Source organism: Equus caballus, chromosome 1 (assembly GCF_041296265.1).
Source record: "Equus caballus isolate H_3958 breed thoroughbred chromosome 1, TB-T2T, whole genome shotgun sequence".
NCBI lineage: Eukaryota > Metazoa > Chordata > Mammalia > Perissodactyla > Equidae > Equus > Equus caballus.
In genome coordinates this window covers 8717354-8738063 of record NC_091684.1, presented here as the reverse complement: position 1 = coordinate 8738063, position 20710 = coordinate 8717354, and the positions used below count along the sequence as shown (strand labels likewise).

At 49.3% G+C, this 20710-nt stretch overlaps 1 protein-coding gene across 21 annotated transcripts in view; it reads right to left on the bottom strand.

The window, feature by feature from the left end:
- Positions 1-20710, bottom strand: part of CTBP2 (C-terminal binding protein 2) — a 166114-nt gene that overhangs the window by 119069 nt on the left and 26335 nt on the right. Inside the window, exon 1 of one of the 21 annotated variants that reach the window (XM_003363400.5) lies at positions 10056-10295. The exons of 19 other annotated variants lie outside the window; for them this stretch is intronic. The gene's annotated coding sequence lies outside the window, so the exon portion shown is untranslated. Of the gene's footprint in view, positions 1-10055; positions 10296-20710 lie in introns of those variants that run through there. One more of the 21 variants, XM_014733169.3, reaches the window with a different exon arrangement.

Here is a 20710-nt window from a genome sequence, read left to right as displayed (position 1 = left end):
ACTGCCCGAGCAAACGGTGATGGCTTATTTAGCGGATTAATAACATGAAAAGGCCTGGGAGACTGTCGGAATCTTTAAAGCAAGCGTCCATTGTTACTTGAAGGCAGAAAGAAGTACTTAAAAAGACTGGAGCTACAGAAAGGCTAAAAACTCAAAAACACTTGTCTCAGTAGATGCTTGATGACAGTACAACGTGGAGCAGCGCCCCGCAGATTCGCCAGGGGAAATTTTCTTGGCAGAATTTCTCTAAGAACTTCCAGGAGTCTACAAGACGACACAGAAATGACTTAGCTGATTAAAATCACCACCGCTCCTAAACCAGCACCCACAGGAGCCTAAGCAGGCTGTTCCACTGAGTAATTTGGCCTCGGTGAGGACACGCCAGTCAGCTCCCAGGTGACTCAGCTGCTTCTGGCCAGGGAGAAGGCCTCCTACTTTCGGCCTGTGCCATCAACCTGGGTAAGTCTATTAAGCATCACTTGGTAAACGTGTTCCACCTACAGGTGATGACAATGAGGGGTGGGCACCCCCCCCCACACACACCCACAGGAGAGGAACAGCAGCACCCAGAGCCTAGAAGATTCTGAACAAAGCTGTGGACCTGGGGTTTTCTACACACAGGAAACTAACAATTTAAGACACAATGCCTAGAAGGGTCCCCTCCACCTGGATTTTCAGTTTCTTCTGTGAAGTCAGGCACATGAAAATTACATTTTAGGTATATAGTTAAGCCTACTTTTCTGAAACTGAATGAGATGAACCCCTGGAAAATCTGATTAGACCCTAAGATTTGCTCTAAAAAGGTCTGGAGGAGGGTCTGAGAGACTCCGCCCTGGCTCATTCCAGGAGGACGAGTCCTGCCCTCACTTGAGCTTCAGCCCTCTTTTGGAATGGCTCCTGTGCTCTGCTTCCGTGCCCTGCACAGCATCAAAGCCCTCCACCAACCAAACTGTCGAGAGAGGAGAGGGCACTGGGGCGGCTCAGCCTGGGCTCCGCCAGCACCGTCGCCCCTGGGCTCCGCCAGCACCGTCGGCACATTTACCTAACCAAGTGCCCACTTTCTCGCACTTACTCTGCATGAATTATTTCTAATGCTGTTTCTTGCATCCAAGGCTTTAATGTGCCAGCTCTTATTACAACTCGGGACCTGCCCTGGACCCCACCTGGATTCTGTGCTCTGACTGACTCACACTTGGGTTATCTAGGCTTGAAAATGCCCCTCTGCTGTCCTGCCACAGGTGGTGGGGGCTGCTTCACCCCGTTTAAGGGCAGAAGTTCCTGCCTCCTCCTCTCCAGGATGGCCAGTGAGGAAGAGCGTGCTGGGCTTGGGCATTCATGAGAAGGAGAAAAGTCCCCAAGCGGTAAACGTGAACAGACGCAGGAGGCCCGGGTGCCCGGGAGAACACCAACCTCATCTGGAAGCTGCTGGAGGCTTCCATGGGGCTTGCCCTTCTCCATACTGTGCTCGCCTCGGATCCAGGGGGCCCATTAACAGTGACTACTTAAACAGAAAACCAGAAAGTAGTCCGCAAAACCATCCCTTAAGACAGTCACAAATTTACTGCAGTAAAGGGCTAGTGGCAGGGGACAGGGAGAGAGTGTGGGGTTGCCAGGACACCACACAGAAGAATCCCAGGTCCCACAGGCCACTATGAACAACTCCCTGGGACTCCGTCCTGCCTGAGATGGGCAGGGCCCTTTCAAAGAGACAAGGAAGTTGGGCCTGGAGCCTGCATACAGCAAGTACTCAGTAAACACTAGTCATCATCAGACTTGGCACATGACTCTAGGACAAAGTTTTCATCATCAGCATCTTCTAAGAACCAAACTCATCTCTGCCCATATCATGAGACAAATGGCTCATAGTTACCACAAGAATCCAACACTCCTCACCGGGTCACTGAGGAGACGACACGCTCCCCTGGGAGGGTGGCCTCATCCTCACCTCACTGAGTTGTATGCAAGCAGGGCTACGCCCCAAAAAGAACAGGGGACTGGGTGAAGAGCCATCCAGAATCCTGGCCTTCTCTTGTAAATGTTCTCTTGGCACAGATGCGGTGGGCCGGCGCTCTCAAGAGGGCTCCCGTTGTTATCAAATTTACAACTGAGCCCTGCTAACAGGACGCCTCCAGGAAGTGCGCCTTCTCCCGCAGCTGCAAGGCCCCACCTCATGGCATCCTGCTGCCCACAGTGCCTCGGGGAAGGGCGGCCCAGCTGGGGCTGCTGCCCAGAGGGACCCACAGAAAAGGAACCTGAGCCACAGCTCCAGAGAAGGCTCACCCTGCCCAGCCAAGGAGCCCATCGTGACCTGAAGGTCTGTGTGTCCAGCCCCCGCAAGCCCTATTTCCATCTAGTCACCCCTCTGCTCCAGACACTAGCCCCATAGTACTGTTTTGGGGTGTCAGCCTGTGCGAGAATGGAGTGACTCTCGTGATGGGGCCACAATAGGGACATGAAGGCATGGGAAGTGGGTGCCAGGGGCCTTCCCATGAATCTATAGCAGATCCCCACAACTATTTCGAACAGCAGATGGCAAGAAGTCTCAGGCAGATGTGGAACCCAGAAGTTCACAGAGAAACCAAATGCCTGCCCTCCAAAACTGACCTGCTTGTATCAGCAGAAGTCCCTCCGGCCAGACACACAGACACACACACAGACAGTACGCAGGCGTTAATTTTGGGCCACACGCAGCTGCACCAGGAGTGCTTTTCACAGGGTGCCGTGAGCACCCGGGGCCCCTGCTCCAGAACGACAAGGGAGGGGCACTGGGCTCCCTGTTCCGCACCCAGCCCAGCCAGCTGAGTGGCTCCTCGCCCACACACTGGCCACCCTCAGCAGGTCTCCCACCGTGAGGGTGACCTTCCACTCCCTGAACTCCCACCTCTCGTCTGCCCTCCCCTTCAGAGTTGCTCTGAGGCTGTGCGGTGCAAAACGACCCACAGCAGAAACGGGATAGCATCGGGGCAGCCACCAGCAGACTGGGCAGGGAGAGGCAATCTGCATGCTGGGGGCACAGACGGGCATCTCTGAGCAACAGAGGGAGGGGAGGGGTAGGGCGGGCAGCGGCTGGGATTCGGCCTCGCCCCTCCTCTGCCCCAGGGCTCACCACGCTGGGCCACACGTGTGATCTGCCCTCTAACCAGGACCTCAGGGTGACACTGAGGAACAAGCCCAAGTGGCCTGGGATGGCGCCCCCCACTCCCTCCCCATGTGTATTTTATGCGCCTGCCCAGTCTTTGGTTATTAACTCAACCCCAAAAAACACAGCCCATCAGGCACGACGCAGTGTGGAATTCTGGTTTGGCTGTCACATGGTAAAAACCCAGGAAACAGCAACGTCCACCAAGAGCTACACATCCCGAGATCGGCCAAGACAGAATTCACACGGTGACCCGAGACACCTTCACCTCAGCATGGCCAGGTTATTCCTTCTCAGGATTCAGTTCCACCCACTATTGCCTAATAATAAATAAACCATATGAATTAGCTTTGAAACAATTATCCTTTATTCATGGGGGAGAAAAGCCAACCCTGAAAGCTAATTCCTTCCAAGTCCCCACACAGCCCAAGCTGGCATCGAGACACTTAGGGTCAAATCAACACTTCATTATAATCTCCCAATGTCCAAGAGTTTTGACTTCAATAAGAAAAATGCCCTCCAGGCAGAAACTTTACACACACAGTCTTTAGGGAGAGAATGTTTGTGGAAATTTTGTAATATTAAATATGTTCAGCTGGTTTTAAGTTTTAAGAATGTGAAAAGGACCAAGAGCCAAGATTTTAGAACTCTTGTCTTCAAATATAAGGACAGCCAGTGGAAAGCTGTAAGGGAAGGCTTGGAACTCTGCCACTTTTTTAAGGAAAACAAAATAGGATATTTTCTCAGTGCTGTCTCAGATGCAGTCAATTAATGTGTCCCTTCCTCTGCTCCATCTTCAGCTTTTTACTTTTGTACCCTTCAGAGACAGCAGATTTGAGACGGGCTGGGTGACCAGGAGCAGCCTGGTAGCACTTGCTGGGCTTCAATCTGCTGGAGAAACGCCCCACTCTCAGTGGCTCCAGCAATGGACACAAACAAGAGCATGAGGCTGCCAGATGGGGCAAAGGGGAACGGAAAGAACTGGAAAAACGAACACAGAAAGCAAACTGATAAATGGGTACTGCTGATCAGGGCTGGCATAGGCCAAGTTTTGAAAGGGAAAAAAAAGTGAGTCCATGAGCAGCAACCCACACACACAATGACGTCATTTTGGGAATTCAAGCTGCAATCCCACACCCCAAACTGGCCTTGGAAGGGAAGGCAGCTGGCCTGAGCAGCCTGACCCTCGGCTCACAGCAGCTTGGCTGTGCCCCACGTGTCCACATAAGAAAGTCAGACAAGCCAGGAAGCTGCCTGTTGACTCAGAAAAGACCAGAGGAGCGGGAGGAGTCCTGGCTAGGGGGCCGGGACCCCCTCAAAATCAGCCTGGCTGAACGGGAAACCTGGACGCTGAGATCTCAGTGGACCTATCAGGCCCCTGTGGCCGGCAAGAGGAACAGGTGTAAACGCACATCGCAAAAAGACACTTGCAGGTGTCTCATGGATGGCCTTTCCTGGTTCCGCACAGTAACTGAACAAGAAAGCTATTAGCCCAGGTGCGCAAACCTCTGAGAGATGGTCCGGAACCTGTCAGAAGGAATGGAAGGAGAGATGGGCTAGTCCAAGAACAGAGCTGAGCTAGTGGTGACGTCTAACCTATCAGGCATCTTGAAAGGATGCCCCAGCAGGCTTCTCTCCCTGGTACAGCAGAGGGCACCACAGAGGAAGAGGTGTTGTCTAGGCTTCTTTCTGTCAGGCGCCCCAATGACACCCTGTTTTACAGGGGCCACGGGGTCAGACGGCAAGCAGAGGGTCTCCTGAAGCTCAGCACAGCGACATAAAACCCATCAGCCAACAATCTTTAAAACAAAACCCACTGATGAGGGAGCCACATGTTGAAGAGTTGGCAAGACAAACCCCCACTGCGGTGGGAGAATGGAGGGCACCTTTGCTGAAAGCTTAGGTTCCACGCCCAACCCCGTTTTACCCCTTAGAGAGTAATCAGATGAGGAGTCAAGATTTACATAAAAATAAGAAACCATCTAAGATGTCAAAAAGAGAAAATAGTTGGATAACTACCTCTCCCGATTAACTATAGAGATATGCGGCTATCAAGTCACATCTATATATCATAATATATGATATCTGTATCTCCAGTTCATTTAGTTTTAAAAATTCAAAAACATTTAACGACATAGGAAAAACACTTACAGGCTAAATGGAGAAACAAACATATAGAATCCAAATCTTACATAAATTTTAAAATATTCTTTCAACAGTGAATTTCTTTTTTTAGAGTGTACATATATGTATGATACAGAAAATACACCCCAAGTGTTAAAAGTTATTTTTCCATGCTAAAATTAAAGGTGATTTTTAAAATATGTCTTTCAGATCATAAAAATTGTCTATTATTTTAATTTTCTTCATACGTTCCTATATTTCTGCATGTTCTGCAAAGAACAGATTTGCTGCAATCTGGAAAAAAGCACAGTGAAATGCTGTGGGCTCCTACCTCAAGAGAGAGGGAACTGAAGCTGGGAACGCTGAAGAGAGAGGCTGCCTCGGTTCCCAGGCCGTGGCAACACTGCACGATCCCTCCATCAGGAGGTAGTCCCTAAGAATGGCTGCACTACCATGGTGGGTTTCGAAGGAATTAAGGGATCCCCTCTATCCCCACGCAAGTTCAATCTAGAAAAAGGGTGTCCCTCTTGGGGATTCCGACGCATACGTCTGAGTTCCAGTGGCCAATCAACCTGGGAGAATCCCAGGGGGTGCGGACAGGGGGAGGCGCCAATGCAGTGGGATCCCCCAGCCCCAGTGGGGAGCTCCGGACCCACCGTCCCCCAGAGCCCACTGCAGAGGACAGGACTGAAGCACCACTGGGTGAAGCCCAGGCAGACTTCACAGGTTCCAGCCAAGTTCCTGGCCACAGATTAGACTGCAGACGCAGCAGCAGGGAGAAGCATAAAGAAAGGCATTATGACTTGAGAATCAAACGGCCAAGTCCACGATCTCTAAAAACTTACTCGCGAGAAAAGTGACCTGCCTTAGGCTACATGCAGGATGCTGAGCAGGGCAGTGAAACTGCGGGAGAGCCCCGCTGAGCCCGCTGCCCACTGTGTCCTTGCCCCCACCCCTCAAGTGTCGTAGAAGACACCGCCTGCTGTGCCTGTTGGTGGTTGGGTTAGTTGGTCAGCTCAACACGAGCAGAGACAGAATCCAACTTTCATCTTAGAGAACCAACCAACTAATGGTTAAGAGCTCCGGAATGAGGCTGCGAGCGGCCCTAGAGAAGTCCCCTCACCCCCGGTTTCGCTTCCTCACGGATGAGCCCAGGATGGGACCATCAGTACCTCCTTTCTGGGCATCACAGGTGACACTGCAGGTAAAGTGCTCACGCAGTGCACGGCCCACTGGAAGCACCGAAATAGCTCTATTGTTTCACAAACACCTTACTAACAGGACTAAGTGAGTTCAAAAACTCAGAGTCCTGGACAGAAAAAAGGCCTAAAGAAATTAGGTTTTGTTTTATTTCAAACTAAATTTATTCAAACCCAAACCTCCAGGTTCAGGGGAGATTTAAGTTTAAAAGGAAGTACATCACTGCCATCAGATGGCGCAGCGGCTGCACCTGCAACATGTGATGTCTACGACAAGGCAGGGCATGTTCAGGAACAGCACACAGAACAGCTCTGCAAACACACTGGAGGGAAGCACCCAAAGGTCTAACCGAAGGTAATGTCATGGGGCCAAAATGTATTTCCTTTAGGGGCAACAGTTCTATTCTTAACAATAAACCCCAGGGCCAGAGACCTCAGAGACTGTCTCATCTGGGAATGTGGAAACCACCCAGCCCATCAGAGACAGAGGTAACATCTGTCTTGACTCAGTCCTCCCCACTCCCCACTCCGACGCTGTCAGGAACACTTCACAGTGGTGTAAACCCCCAAAGAGCCCGACACCCACAACAGAACAGCCCCTTCACATCCGACCAGAGTGCAGACCACCCGGTTGTGTTGGTCTCTGACACAAATGCTGCATCCTCTTACCCAGAGGGATCCAGGACAAAGAGAGAAAAGCCAACAGCCCAACCAACCTAGGCACACCCGCAGCCCCCACAGCTGTGTGAGCCCATCCCAAGCACCAGGTGGGTTTTCAGTCCAGGTTCTTCCTAGGTCCCAAATCAGGCAGCACTGCCTGCAACCAGCAGCAACAGTGTTACTCCAGGCAAAGAGAACTGCAGAGCCTCAAAAGAGCATGTAAATACTATCTATTCATTCATAGGCATCAAGTAAATAACGCTGGGAAGCCTGAAATAACTTCCACACATACCTAATGATTCAGTTGCATTTCATTAATTTTGAAAGTACAGACAACGTTTTAGCATGGATGTTCATGGGGGTAATAATTCATAAATGCTGTCCTCACTCATATGATGAATGTGTAAATAAACTCACATGTATATATGTTCAAAACACGGTGCAAATTTGCTTTCTGAAGGAACGACAACTCAAAATTTTCATTTTGAAATAAGATTCTCGGGACTCATAATTTTACAGTTCTCATGAAAGCACGCCAAAGCCACCCAGGTGCCCAGGGCTTCCTCCTAAAGAAACCATGCCGACACAGCCTCTACTTCCTTTGTGCATCAGGCCCGCACCCCACGTGCTGCCATAGCGTGACTGCTAATAAACGTCAAAATTCAATCATCTTTTATGTCAAGTTTTGTTTCTCCACATATTTCAGTCAAAGTCCACTGCAGAAACACACAACACAGATAAACAAAACTCACAGGATGAAAGGGGCTTTTCCGCTGGTTTCCTGAACCAGAAAAGCCAATGTGGCACCAGCTACTCCGAGCATCACCCCAGGAAATTTGCCGAGAAATGGGGCCAGCTAAGCGGAGGACAGAGACGCCCAGTTCCCCTTGACATCAAGTGAGGAAGAGTGGTCTTCTCTAAGACGGGTTTCCTCTTACCCAGTGCTCCCATCTACAACTGGGTCAAAAATCTTTGAATGGAATATTCCTCATCAGTAGAAAGGGACAAACTAGTGACACATGCGACACCTTGAATGAATCCCAAATGGAACTGTGCTGAGTGAAAAAGCTCAATCCCAAAAGGCTACATGTTCTCTGATTCCATCCATATAACGCTCTTAAATGACAAAATCACAGAGATGGAGAACAGATTAGCAGCTGTCAGGGTTAGGGACTGGGAAGGGGGCAGGACATGCCAACTCTCGAACTTTCTCTGAGTGAGCTGCGTCTTGGAAGCCAGCCAGCCCCGTGGACAACCACGTGCGCCTGCCATGAACTGTCTTGGCCACCTGAAGTGGGTGTGGCTATAATGTACCGTTCTGTATCTTGACTCTGGTGGTGCATACTGGAACCTATCCACGTGATACAATTGAACAGAAGTAAATTCATACCCAAATGAATACATACAACGCTCTGGAACCTGAATAGCTGTGGATTCTATCGACACTAATTTCCTGGTCTGTTACTATTGTTTTGCAAGATGTGACCATGGGGGAAACTAGGTAAAGGGTATGACTTCACTTACAGCTACATGTGGTTCTATGATTACTTCAAAATAATAAGTTTAATTACAAAAATAATAAGCAGGTTTGCCCTGTCTTTTTGGTTGGTTTGTTTAGTTTGGCTCGCATAGACCAATAAAGAAGGCAATTCCTTTCTTCACTGGATTGGTGTTTACAAAAATGAGCCAAGCCTGTTGACACGATTCACGCACTGAACTAGGATCAGTTTCTCTGGCCCAGGAGCCCATCCTGCCCCTCAGAAACCAGAGCTCACAGCTCCTGAACCCTGACCTTCTCCACTGAAGTTGGCAAAGATGCTTGCTACGTAAGTTCTTTCCTGGGAACGGGCACAACTGCCTGGGTTCTCTCTCCCAGCTGCTGCCAGGCACCCAGGGCTCCTCAGGTCACATCTGATAGAGGGCGCCTTCTCTGGTGGAAAAGCTCTGGAGAGGACGAGGGACAAAACCAGCCCCCAAGGCGGCTCTACACTGGGCAAGTGGGCACACGGGTGAGGACGCCAGGACTCCCTGACAGAGCCGGGCTAAAGCGAAACCACAGGCAGCAGGCTGGAACAGGCCAAGACCGTCCTTGGCTGACACACGGCTGTATGCTGGGCTGGCCACCTTCCAACACCCAGCTCGCTCAGAGAAAGTTCTGGAGCTGGAGTGTCCTAGTAGTTCACCAGGGCCAGGCGAGACACCTGCCCGAGCTGACCCACAGCGACATTCCTGCTTTTCCAGCAGCCTGGGGACCTTGCTGGTGCCCTCGAACTCCACATCAGCCTTTTGTGACAAAACTTCATCACACTGTATCAACCTAAAGGTCCTTTGTGGAGTTCCGTGTCTGTCCTTCGAGATCCCCTGTGGCCTCCCTTTTAAGGAGAGCTGGCACACACTGCTTACACTCCCTGGTAACTCCCTGCTGATTCAAAGAATCCAAAAGAAGAAAATTACAGGAGCGTCTTTGCTGTTTCCGCCGTCATTGTCTGCAGGGTTAGCTTTCTCCAATTCATTCCACAGGAGTTTATCCTCAATGTCTCCCAGTGACAATAATGAAGGCACCTCCCTCTCCCCAAAATGTGCCATTAGGGACAAGCATACCCATGAAAACATATTTCAAGAATAATATTATTTTTTCAGATTCTATAAACCAACCCTTCAATAGTCATTTACTCAAAAAGCTGAACAGCTTTCAAATCACCGACACTGCCCAGCTTCCGAGCCGCCAAAGAATTAACCAGCGACTCTTCCACAGGGATAAAAATTACAGCCCATATAAATTAAATATATAATTTGATTAAACATGTTTATGTCTTTGCGATGACATTTAAAATAGAAGTAATCATTTTCTTTCTTAAAAGAAAAACTCTTTCAAATATAATTTGAAGCTGTCAAGCCTATTTCCTGCCACAGATCTTTTAAATGTCACATACCTTCGAAAGGGGATGGCAGCTTCCTTTTAAATATGCAATTCCAAACAGTGCGTTCTGAACCAAGCCTGTATTAAAATACACCGCTGGCATTTATCCTGATTAAGAATAGCCCTCTCCCCTTGCTCCTGATGGATCTGCTCAGGAGCAAGCACCCAGCCGCTCTCTCCCCATCTAACTCCAGAGTGGTTGGTGCCACTGCAGCTGGCCGTGACCCACAGGGCCCGACACCAAGTCACACCCCCAATGCCTTAAGGGGGCAAAGGTATCCTCTTATGATTCCCACAGTTTCCCTCCCAGCTATCTTGCTGAACTCTGCGTAACCCAATTTTGGCATAGCATCAACGGCCCAATTGTAAGACACTGTTAATCAGATGCAAAGCAAACTCCGAACTCATTCTCCTAAGTCAATGACCTACATATTCAATTGCTTATTCTCCAACTCAGTAGCAAACACCGAGCTATATTTAAACACACAGCACAGATGTATCTTTCTCCTGAAAGGCGTAGAGATACAGATAAGCCTCATACTCTAGCCCTCCTCCTCTTCTCAACTTAAGGAATGCAAACCTTGTCAACATCAACTGTTTGGCGAACTATGAAGAGAACAGGATGGTCCATGCCTCCATTATTTTAATAAGAAAGTACTAAGTGTCATTTTTGTAAAAAGCAAATGTGAGCAGCAACTCCACTGGAACTAAGCGAAGTGAAGCCTGGTTCACACCTGCCTCCCCAGCACCTGGCAAATAGTAAGCAATCGGAAAGAAAATGGATGGAACGACTTAAGTCAGTTATGTGTGGGTAACAAGCATGTTACATACCAAGTGTCCAAAGGGGATGCAAATACTCCTTAACTGCTGAACCTCGGTACTAGGAACTGACATCTGAATAATCCTGGACCCAGTGGAGATGACAGCAAGAGGAGCAGAGAGCTCTCAGAGTCTAATCTAAGACTGGGTCGGGGGGACTGGCTTTTCACTGCCAATCTCCTGCTATCTTGCCCAAATTTGATGAAATGAGGGCAAGTCAGCGCCCCCAACCAATGTTGGAGGAGGATCCTAAGAACATCAAACCTTAAGATGGCAGGTTTAAGAGACCAAATAGAAGATGGATCCCAACCCAGCCCAAAACCACAACAGGTAGCCTCCTCCTGGGAAAGGGGTGCCGTACTCAGGGGAAGGGCAGGTCAGGGAGGGGCCAAGACCACATCCCACAACTCCGGGGGGAGGCTTGTAGACAGACTGCAGTGCAGAGGACCATGGCTGAGGGGACGCACTTCACAACCAAAGCCCAGATCCAGGCCTGAGTCCAGAGACCTCAGCTGCAGACACTTTCCTGCCCTATCCAACTGTGTGACCTGAGGCAAGTCCCTCCGCCCCTCGGAAACCAACTTCTCAGGAGTAAGGAGTGGAATGCCACCCAAAGACACCAGGATTCCCCAACGCAAGGTCTAATTCCATTTAAAATAGGCAATCATGAAACAAATAAAGCCAATTCTCAGTCACTGGGGCTTGAAAGAAATCAAGAGGGTGGAGAAGGAAGAGTTATAAAGGAGACTCCTCTTTGTCTTTGGATTCAGGCAAATTCCCTTTCTTGGGCAGCAAACTCCGCCCCTACAGCGTGGAGAAGAAGGGCTGGTAAGCACCACCCATGAGGCCAGAAAGCATGGATGAACTGAAATTCAGAGTGGGCCCAGGCCCATCAATCAGTAAAGTGATGCTCATGTTCCTTCTTGACCACAGTGGCCCTTCTGATTGCTTCCTGCACCCCCAGCCTCTCCCTAAGAAGGGAGCCTTCCTAGTTAACACCACACATACTCCCATCTCCCCACAGCTTGGCCCACAGAAGTGATCAGCCAGGTTCCTCCCAGTCAACTCTCCAGGGCTCCAATGTTGCATTTTGAGCCTTGCTATCAAGCTTTCATTCTTATCACCTACCAAATATATATACACATCTTCATACAGTCATGCATCGCTTAACGACGAGGATCCGTTCTGAGAAAATCATCATTAGGCGATTTCATCGTTGTGCAAACATCAGAGAGTGTACTCAAGGGGATCAAAATTTGCCACTCCAAAATGCATCTCTTTAAGATGAGGATTACTTTAGGCTGATTATTTTTAAGAAACAAACTACTCAGAAAGTTTCTCTTCTTACCTCTCCCTTAACTGCCTCAGAGAATTCGGATTAAAAAGACCTCTCAGGAAGCCAGCTATCACCTTAGCATCACAGGAACTAGGTGGGAGACAGGGAGGAACCTAGAAAAGCCTGTTTGTTGGGCTCCCTCTGTGTTCTTCTGTTTCTGTGCGGCCAAACACTTGTTTTTCAAAGTTTGCTCCTTTCTACCTACCTGTGAATTGCCTTCCTTCACTTTGAAGTCCCTGACTTTCCTCACCTGCAATATCCTCTTTTGTCTTTAGCTGAGGATGGTATTTAAGGTGAGGGCTTCAGCCATTTTGGCAAGTTACTCAGTTTTCCTGGGTTTCTCTTATGCATACGTGTTATTAAACTTTTTGTTTTTCTCCTGTTAATGTCTCATGCAACTTAATTCTTAAGACCAGCCGGAAGAACCGAGGGTAGAGAAAAATTTCTTCCTCCCCTACAGTACTTCCCTAGGCTACATGGTACTAATCATACGGGACCACCATTGTATATGTGCTCCACATTGACCGAAGCATTGTCACGCGGTGCGTGATTCCACATGTGCATATTTATATATACATCCAAAACCCTGGTGAGGACTCTTGATGGTCAAAGCAAGCAGCCCTTTCTCAGCTGCCACTCATCTTCCCAGCTGAACCTCACACATACCACTCTCGCCATTTTGATACTCCAACAAGAGAGGCAGGTACTATGAAGAGAGGCAGACCTGCAGATAAACACAACAGAACCTTGTCTTCAGGGAGTTCCAACAAGCAACAAGAACAGAACATCCTGTGCTAGAGACGCAGACACGGAAGGAGAGCTGGAACTCTGCTTAAACTCCCATTCACACGCTCCCAGATCAGTTCCTTCTGCCAGTCCCGCTAAGGAGCTCCGGACGCACCTCATCACCTGCCTTCCAGACATTTGCTCGCCAACTGCAGGTCCCACCTACCCCTGAAACTCAGCTCACCCACAAGCACAGTCATCATCGCCTTACCCCTTGGAGTCCCTGTCTCTAACCAAAACAAACCCACACCCAGCCCTATCTTCCAGTTTGGGTTACTGGAACCACCCAGACCTGCCCCAACTCTTGTCCACCTCCAGGTGTGAGAGGCCAGCAAGTCATCCCGACACTGCCCCTGCACATCAATTCCTGGGCACGAAGTAAAATTCCAACCATCGTCTCTAAAACACCTATCAAAAGCCCCACTGAAGTAAATACTTTTTTGGAAGAGAGAATGACCCACTCCAGTTCAATTGATCAATATCAATTGGCCTAGAGGCCGGCCCCGTGGCCGAGTGGTTAAGTTCACGCACTCCGCTTCAGCGGCCCAGGGTTCGGATCCTGGACGCAGATATGGCACCACTCGTTAGGTCATGTTGAGGCGGCATCCCACATGCCACAGCTAGAAGGACCCACAACTAGAATATACAACTATGTACTGGGGGGATTTGGGGAGAAAAAAAAAAAAATGCACTATCTGTGACGCGCAATAAAATGAGATGTATATACCTGTACACAGCTCCCGGTAATGAAGCATTCTCTTTATGACCAGCTGAAGGAGACATGCTGTCTCTCTAAACAGAAAGAGAGAGAGCTGTTCACAATAGCCAACTACCCTGAAATTTGCAGTTGCTGTGTTTGCATTTTTTATCAGCTCTGGCCCTTCCTCAATCTCATCCCCTCTTCTAGCATCCTTTTTTTTTTGCTGAGGAAGATTCACCCTGAGCTAACATCCATGCCAATCTTCCTCTATTTTTTAGTATGTGGGCCACTAACAGAGCCATGTAGGTCTACACCTGGGAACCGAACCCAGGCCGCCAAAGCAGAGGGCGCTGAACTTAACCACTAGGCCACCTGAGCTGGCCCAGCATCCTATGTTTTTGAGTCCTCAAAGTACTTGCTTGAAAGAGGCAGGATATAAATAAATAAAATGGAATCCACTCAAGAGGACACATTAGTAGCCCTATAAACCAAGTCTCCGAAAGCACTGGCCCTAGAGAGAGCTCAAGAAGCTGGCAGAGGCCTCCAAGGCCAGCGGGGCCAGCATACCCAGGGCGCCAGGCTCTTGGAGGGCTCAGCTCACAGGGTGGCTGATCTGCAGGGAGCTGTCTAGATCAGCCGCTCAGACAGCATCCTCACGCTGAAACAAACCAGAAATAATGTGCTGCTACATGATTATCAGCAGACTCCAAAAACCAACCTGTCAGTCATGGATGCAAAAAGGTGGGCACAGATGTTAGGAAGAAGCAGGAACCAAGGGGCCTGACCCTCAGGCTTCCCTGGAGAGCACAGTATTTGGGGAGAGACGTAGCTGGAAAAATCAACGAGCGTTCTGAATACCCAGGGAATGCCAAGAGAAGCAGGCCCCCTCTAAATAAAGAGGGCCTGGTTACTCTTTCCAGAGCGGTGAACTCCACAGCCCACTTGCAGCAGAGCAAATGGTGCAGACTCTGCATCTGTCTTGCTGGTGGAGGGACCAAGGGAGAAGAGAGCGGCCCCCCCACCTCATGGCACCACCCTCAAGTCAACAGTCTAGTAAATGGTTTAAAAAGTAGCTCCACCTTCCATACACGATTGGTAGCAGTGTAAAACTTTATAACTGCTTTATAAAACTAAACACACACCTAGTTTATGACCCAGCGATTCCATTTCCAGGAGTTTACCTAAGAGAAATGAAAACATATGTCCATAAAAAGACATGTACAAGAATAGTCCACAGCAGCTTTATTCAGAATAGCCAAGAGCTGGAAACAACCCAAGTGTCCACCAATGGGTGGATGGGTAAACAGCAAGGTAGGTTCCTGCAGTGGAATACTAGGCAGCAAGTAATAAGGAACAAGCAATCGAGCCAGGCTACAGCAATCAAAAATCTCAAAAACATTACGTGGAATAAAAAAAGCTTTTGCAAAAAGGTATATATAGTATAATATGCATGTATGTATAACATGTATATATGTACATTATATAGTATTATATTAAGTTTTGGAACAGGAAAAATAAACCATGTTGGGGGGGGGGGAGTGGTTGCCTGAGATTGGGGAGATTAGAGCCGGGACTGCCTGGAAACAGCCATGAGGGAACTTTCTGGAGTGACAGTATGTTCTAAATCTTGATAGGGCCTTGGGGTCCACAGGTGCATGTGTTTGCCAAAACAAATCGATTGGCAGACTTAGGATCTGTGCATTTCATTTTACCTCCTGCCCCCACTCCCACACCCCTGACCACCTCCCCTAAGTTTTACCTCAAAGGAAAACAAAACAAAAGGAACCACAAACAAGCACAGGCAGACCTGGGGGAGGCGGGGGCCGGGGGGGGTGTATGTCAGTTCACTGTAGAATCACGTCCACTTGGGGAAACTTTTAATCAATCCACAGAGGTCCTGTCTCTGGAATGAGGACCACAGAAACCCCTGGGAGGCAGGGGCCATTTCTCTACCAAGAGGTGAAATCCCGGAGGCCCAGGGAAAACCACCACTCCAAATCAACGTGTGGGAACAGCGTGCATCCAAGTAACGCCCGTCTCCCCACGAACAGGTTTATGAATTCAAGGAGGCCCAGGACACACCTGGGACTGTTGGCATTAATTCAGGCTGCTGAAACAGGAGGTCCCCGCACAGGAAAAGGGCCTCGGTCGGAGTAGACCCCACGGTAGTCACCTCTTCATCATGCAGGTACCAGGGCTTTGAGGCAGGAGAAAAGAACCCCAAGAGCAGACCGCAGGGTTTCTGAACCACCGCCCCCCTGCCGCCCCGCCCCGCCCCGAAGCCTCTGCAGGGGCAGGGCAGCCTTTTGGCCGCAAACAGCTCCCAAAGAGCAAAACCATTTCCACGGGCCCATTTGGAACACCACTAAATGCCATGAGACTGGAACGTGGCCGTCGTTAAATGCTGTGTCCTATAAAAGTCGGACTTCTCGGTCTAAAGTTGCGTTCCCAGCACAGGTCACATGTGGGCTACCCTGACCAGCCTCTCATATCACCCAAGAGGCTTTTAAAGTATTAAGTATAGAAAATACATGCAACTGCCCAGTTAAAATACAGGGTGCGGACACTCCAAAAGGTCAACATGCACCCGCTCTATTTTCATTACTGATGCTTCTGCACCCAGATTGCAGGGAAGCTACAGTAAGCACCTTTAAGACATACTGTGCTGTAAGGCAAAACTAGCAGAACCATCCAGAAGCCCTGACAGAATCCTACATCTCTCTGAGCAGGGCAGGTCCTAGGAATCAGTGAGCACAGCCCTCACATTTTAGGAGCAGGCAAACTACAACCCGGGAGAGAAAACAGAGACTGTGCCCAATCTGGAGGATTCCTGGGCACCGTCCCTCTGACCAACGTTATTTTAAACTCAACGCATATTAGTAGTTCAGGTCCTCCAAAAACAGACACAAGACAAGATGAGCCGTGCAAGAGACTTCTTGGGCAACATGAAAAGGGAGCCGAGAGAGATGCGGGTCTGACTCTTGTCGAGGAGACAGGGAAGGAAGGAGGCCAGGTGGGAAAAATCCTCGCCTGCTGTGCAGTTCAAGGCCAGAGGGGATCCCTGGGCAAAGGAGTCCTGAGTCTCACAGGAACAGCCTGCCCCCCAAACCCCAGCCCCTGGCACGCTCAGGCCCTGGCTGGGAGCAGCCCGTGGGAGTGCAGATTCTGTGAATGCGGTGCTGGACTCCAAATTAGCATGTGGTAGGTGGGGCCACCAGTCAACTACATTCCTAGAAGCAGAAGATCAGAGAGGCACCTTTTCAGAGCTGCCACACCATGCCAGGGCCCTGCTACAATTCTAAGACCCAAGGCTTGCTTCTGAGCTTCTCCAAAGACTGACAATCAGACGTTCAGGGCCACCTGGCTGCACCCATAGCCTTCAGGTGGATGTCACTTGGCAGGTGTGAGGCAGGCAAGCCTTTCAGGGATGCCCGCCCTCAGGGAGCTCACAGCCTGGCAGGAGCAAAGCCCCCAAACAAGAGAGAGGAGGGAGACAGAATCTCCAGGACTTAGTACATAAATGGATAGAAAAGGGAAAGCCATGAGGCTGGGGCTGGGGAGAAGGGGCCGCCTTCTCATGGGGGGGGGGTTAGATTGACTATCAAGGTAATCAACTATTCACACTAACTATACTCGTTACGTTAATGCTATCTGCTTTAACAAACTCTAAATTGAATATCAGCTCAACACAACAGAAGCTTATTTCTTTAACAGAAACAGGTCAGTGTTCCTGATGGGTGGGCAACTCTTCACAGGGTGAGTCAGGGACCCAGGATCCTAGGCATCCTCTGCTGGACTTTCCTCACTCAGTTGACAATCAAGGAAAGAAACTGGGTAAAGCCCCCCTGTCTAACTATGTCTGTCAGGAAGTGACACTATTCCCACTAGTGCTCCAGCAGCAAGGACTCTCCTGAGGCCCGCGGTAGATGCCTGGGTGGTGGCTGGGCAGCCTCTCCAGCACTAAGTCCCACCTGTGAAGGGAAGCACAGACCTCTGGTGGACATCTGGTTGTCTCCGCCACACTCACTTTCCAACTCAGTCTCAGGACAGGTTTATTATTTTGGAACCAGTAAAGGCCACTGGGTCTCTCAACACCAGAATCCAAGGCTATCTGACCACTGAACCAAATCTGAAAAGAGATGCCAACAACTCTAGAAAAGTATCTGTTAAATTCTCTTGTTGCCACACAGCTGTGGCATTAAAGTACAAGTGTGGTCACAACTGGGCTTTCACTGATTAACTTAAAAAGTTGAGCAACTGTCCCTCTATTGGAAAATGCCCAATTCTAAAACTTAAAAGTGTGCAAAATGCTTTCATGTCCATCAAGTCTAAGATACCATCAAATCTTCGACCCAGCATGATCTTATAAACCACTAAGAAAGAAAGAAAAAAATATTGTCAATTAAACTATGGCATGCAATCAATTTTATAACACAGCTTAATCCCAGAGATGTTAAAATGTTGAAAACCCAAGAAAGAATGGTGCTTTTGTTGAAGTCTTCCAAGGACCTGGTAAGAAACACAGGAATGGCCATTTCACACAAAGGGAGCCCCAGCCCAGGGCTGCTTCACTCAGCTGGTGAGGGGAGACTTGGGGAAGCCGGGGGGGTGGGGGGGGTGGGGGGGCAGGCAGGCGGCGAGGTTTCCAACCAGTTTGACTCGGCACCAGGATCTGGGTCAACATTCCAGCCCGTCTGAAAACTCTCAAAGACCAACCACGCTCCAGTATCCTCACATCCATACAGATTCTGCTTCAAAGGCAAATCAAGCACCTTGGATATAATAGTCTTATAAACTCATTTGAATTAAAAAAAAAAACTCCACTAAAATATGGGTTTTCATCTGCATAACACTTTACCAACAAATTCCACGACATTCAAGTGAGAACAGATGAAGTACTGAAATATCAAAAACAAGAATCCGATTTGGTAAACAGTTGAGCGCTGTTTTCACATCATCCTAATGAATTTAGTTTCAATAAACACAAATCAGCAAACACTCTGAAAATTTTAATGGTATGGTGCAAAATGATGCTTTGAATGACAGCCCCAGAAAACGAACTCTTTTCAGCATGTGACAGATACCACAAGAAGAGAAAAATTCAAACGGATGACTCAGTTCAAAGTGTCCGCTTATGGCCAGTGGATCTGAACTTGGCCCTGGCTTGCTTCCCACACAAACCTTCTTGGGCTGTGAGAGCAGCAGCAAGGAAAGGACCTCTGGACCCCTGGATCCTGCTCAAACTGCCAGGCACAATCTAATACCAGGTGTCTTGGTGTGTGCAAATATAAGTGTACAGCAGATGGGTCAGCATCCACAAAAGATGACAAAGATTTCTGGTCAAATTCCTGCCCAAGGCAGGCTCCTGTCTCTTTCTCCATCTCAGTATGACCCTCAGCATCAAGCGCAGGTTGCTGGGCAGTACCTGGACACTTGTATCTGGGGATGGTAGGATACAAGCTAAGGTGGGCCCAGCCTCCTCCTCCTCCCTGCTCACCTGCCCCCCATCCTTGATGTTTCAGTCCTGTTATCACCCTGAAAGTGGTACCCAAGTTAAATCTCTGCTGTGCGTTTACTCGCACTTTGATAAACTCAAGTGTACAATGACCAGGAGACAGCAAGACACGCTGACACCCTGCAGGAAAGCAGGCAGGGCCATCTCTTCCGAGGGGGTCTGAGAAGTCATTCATCCGAGCCCTTCGTTTTCTCCATTTGAAAACAGATGCTGTTTGGAGGTTGTAATCAGAACACATTTCACTATAAAAAAGACTGGCCTGGCCTTTCGAAACGACGTTCTTGTCTTGGAAATAATAAACCAAAATTAACAAATTCAGAGTTGTTTTTAGAAAGAATCCCAAAGCCTAATAACTTCCTTAAAACACAAGTGTTCCCATCTCTCCAGACTGCGGGCTCATGGGGACGAGGAAGTGCCTCCCTGAGCCTAACACGTGGGAACTGACACATGACTGATGGAATTCTGAGTGTCTGGGTGGACACTTGCTGGCCGAGGCGCCAAGATTGGAGGAGCTTTTTTTTGCAGGGGCAATGAAGTTTGGTTCCAAAAAGAAAGGTACATAAAGGCATTTAAGACTCCAGTGGTATAATGTTAAGCAAGAAACAAAAGACTACAGATCAGATTTTAAAAGCATATGGTCAGAAGGAACAAACGCAAGCATTCAAAAGCCATGTACTGAAAAGCACCAGTTACTGTCCACTTGCTATGCGTACAAAGACTAAGGTGGCCCCCAGTGACCAAACTGGCACAGGCAGAACTCTTAAACCCATGGCCCATTTTCTATTTTCCTATCACTTATTTTCACTCCAACAGCCTCTCCATCAAGTAATTGTTACTACTGTACTCCCAACTTATGGGCGGGAGAGCCTCATGCCAGAGTCCACAGCAGGAAAAGCAGAGATTCAAAGCAAGTCCAATTCCAGTGCACCCAGTGGAACGCCACCTGTGACCTCCTCAGCAGAGGTCAATGGGGCAGGAGGAATTTGGCATGGGACTAAGCTTCAGAGGGATCCCTGTGGGGAATTCAGGACTCTGCTTCCTGCCACCCAGGTGGGCAGAGGGGGTGTCAGTCACAACACAGTTCTAGCTCTAAGCTCAAGCCAATCCAGACAACCCCGGGCAGGGACTAGAGAATCTGCCTAGCCCCACGGTCCTGCTGGTCCTATCACCTGCTGGAGACTCCTCGATGAGGGAGCACCAGCCGGGCTCCCGATGGAGAGGAAAGATCGCAAAGGACTTGGCTGGAAAACTGAGCCCCAGATGCCTGGCTCCACAGAGCAAGGAGAACCCAAGCGAGGAATGAAGGCGAAGCCCCCCACCCCCAGGTGCCACCTCTGCAGGTGCTCAAGAAGGGAATCAGCCAACAGGACCAGAGGAGTGGGCTTCCGCCCGTCTGAACCTCCAGGATCTCCCTCATTGCCCTCCCCAGCCTGGAATCCAGGTCAGCCACACCCCTCCCCCACCACCAGCTGAGGCCTCTCAGGCCAGCCCGCTGGCCAGCTCCCCCTGCCC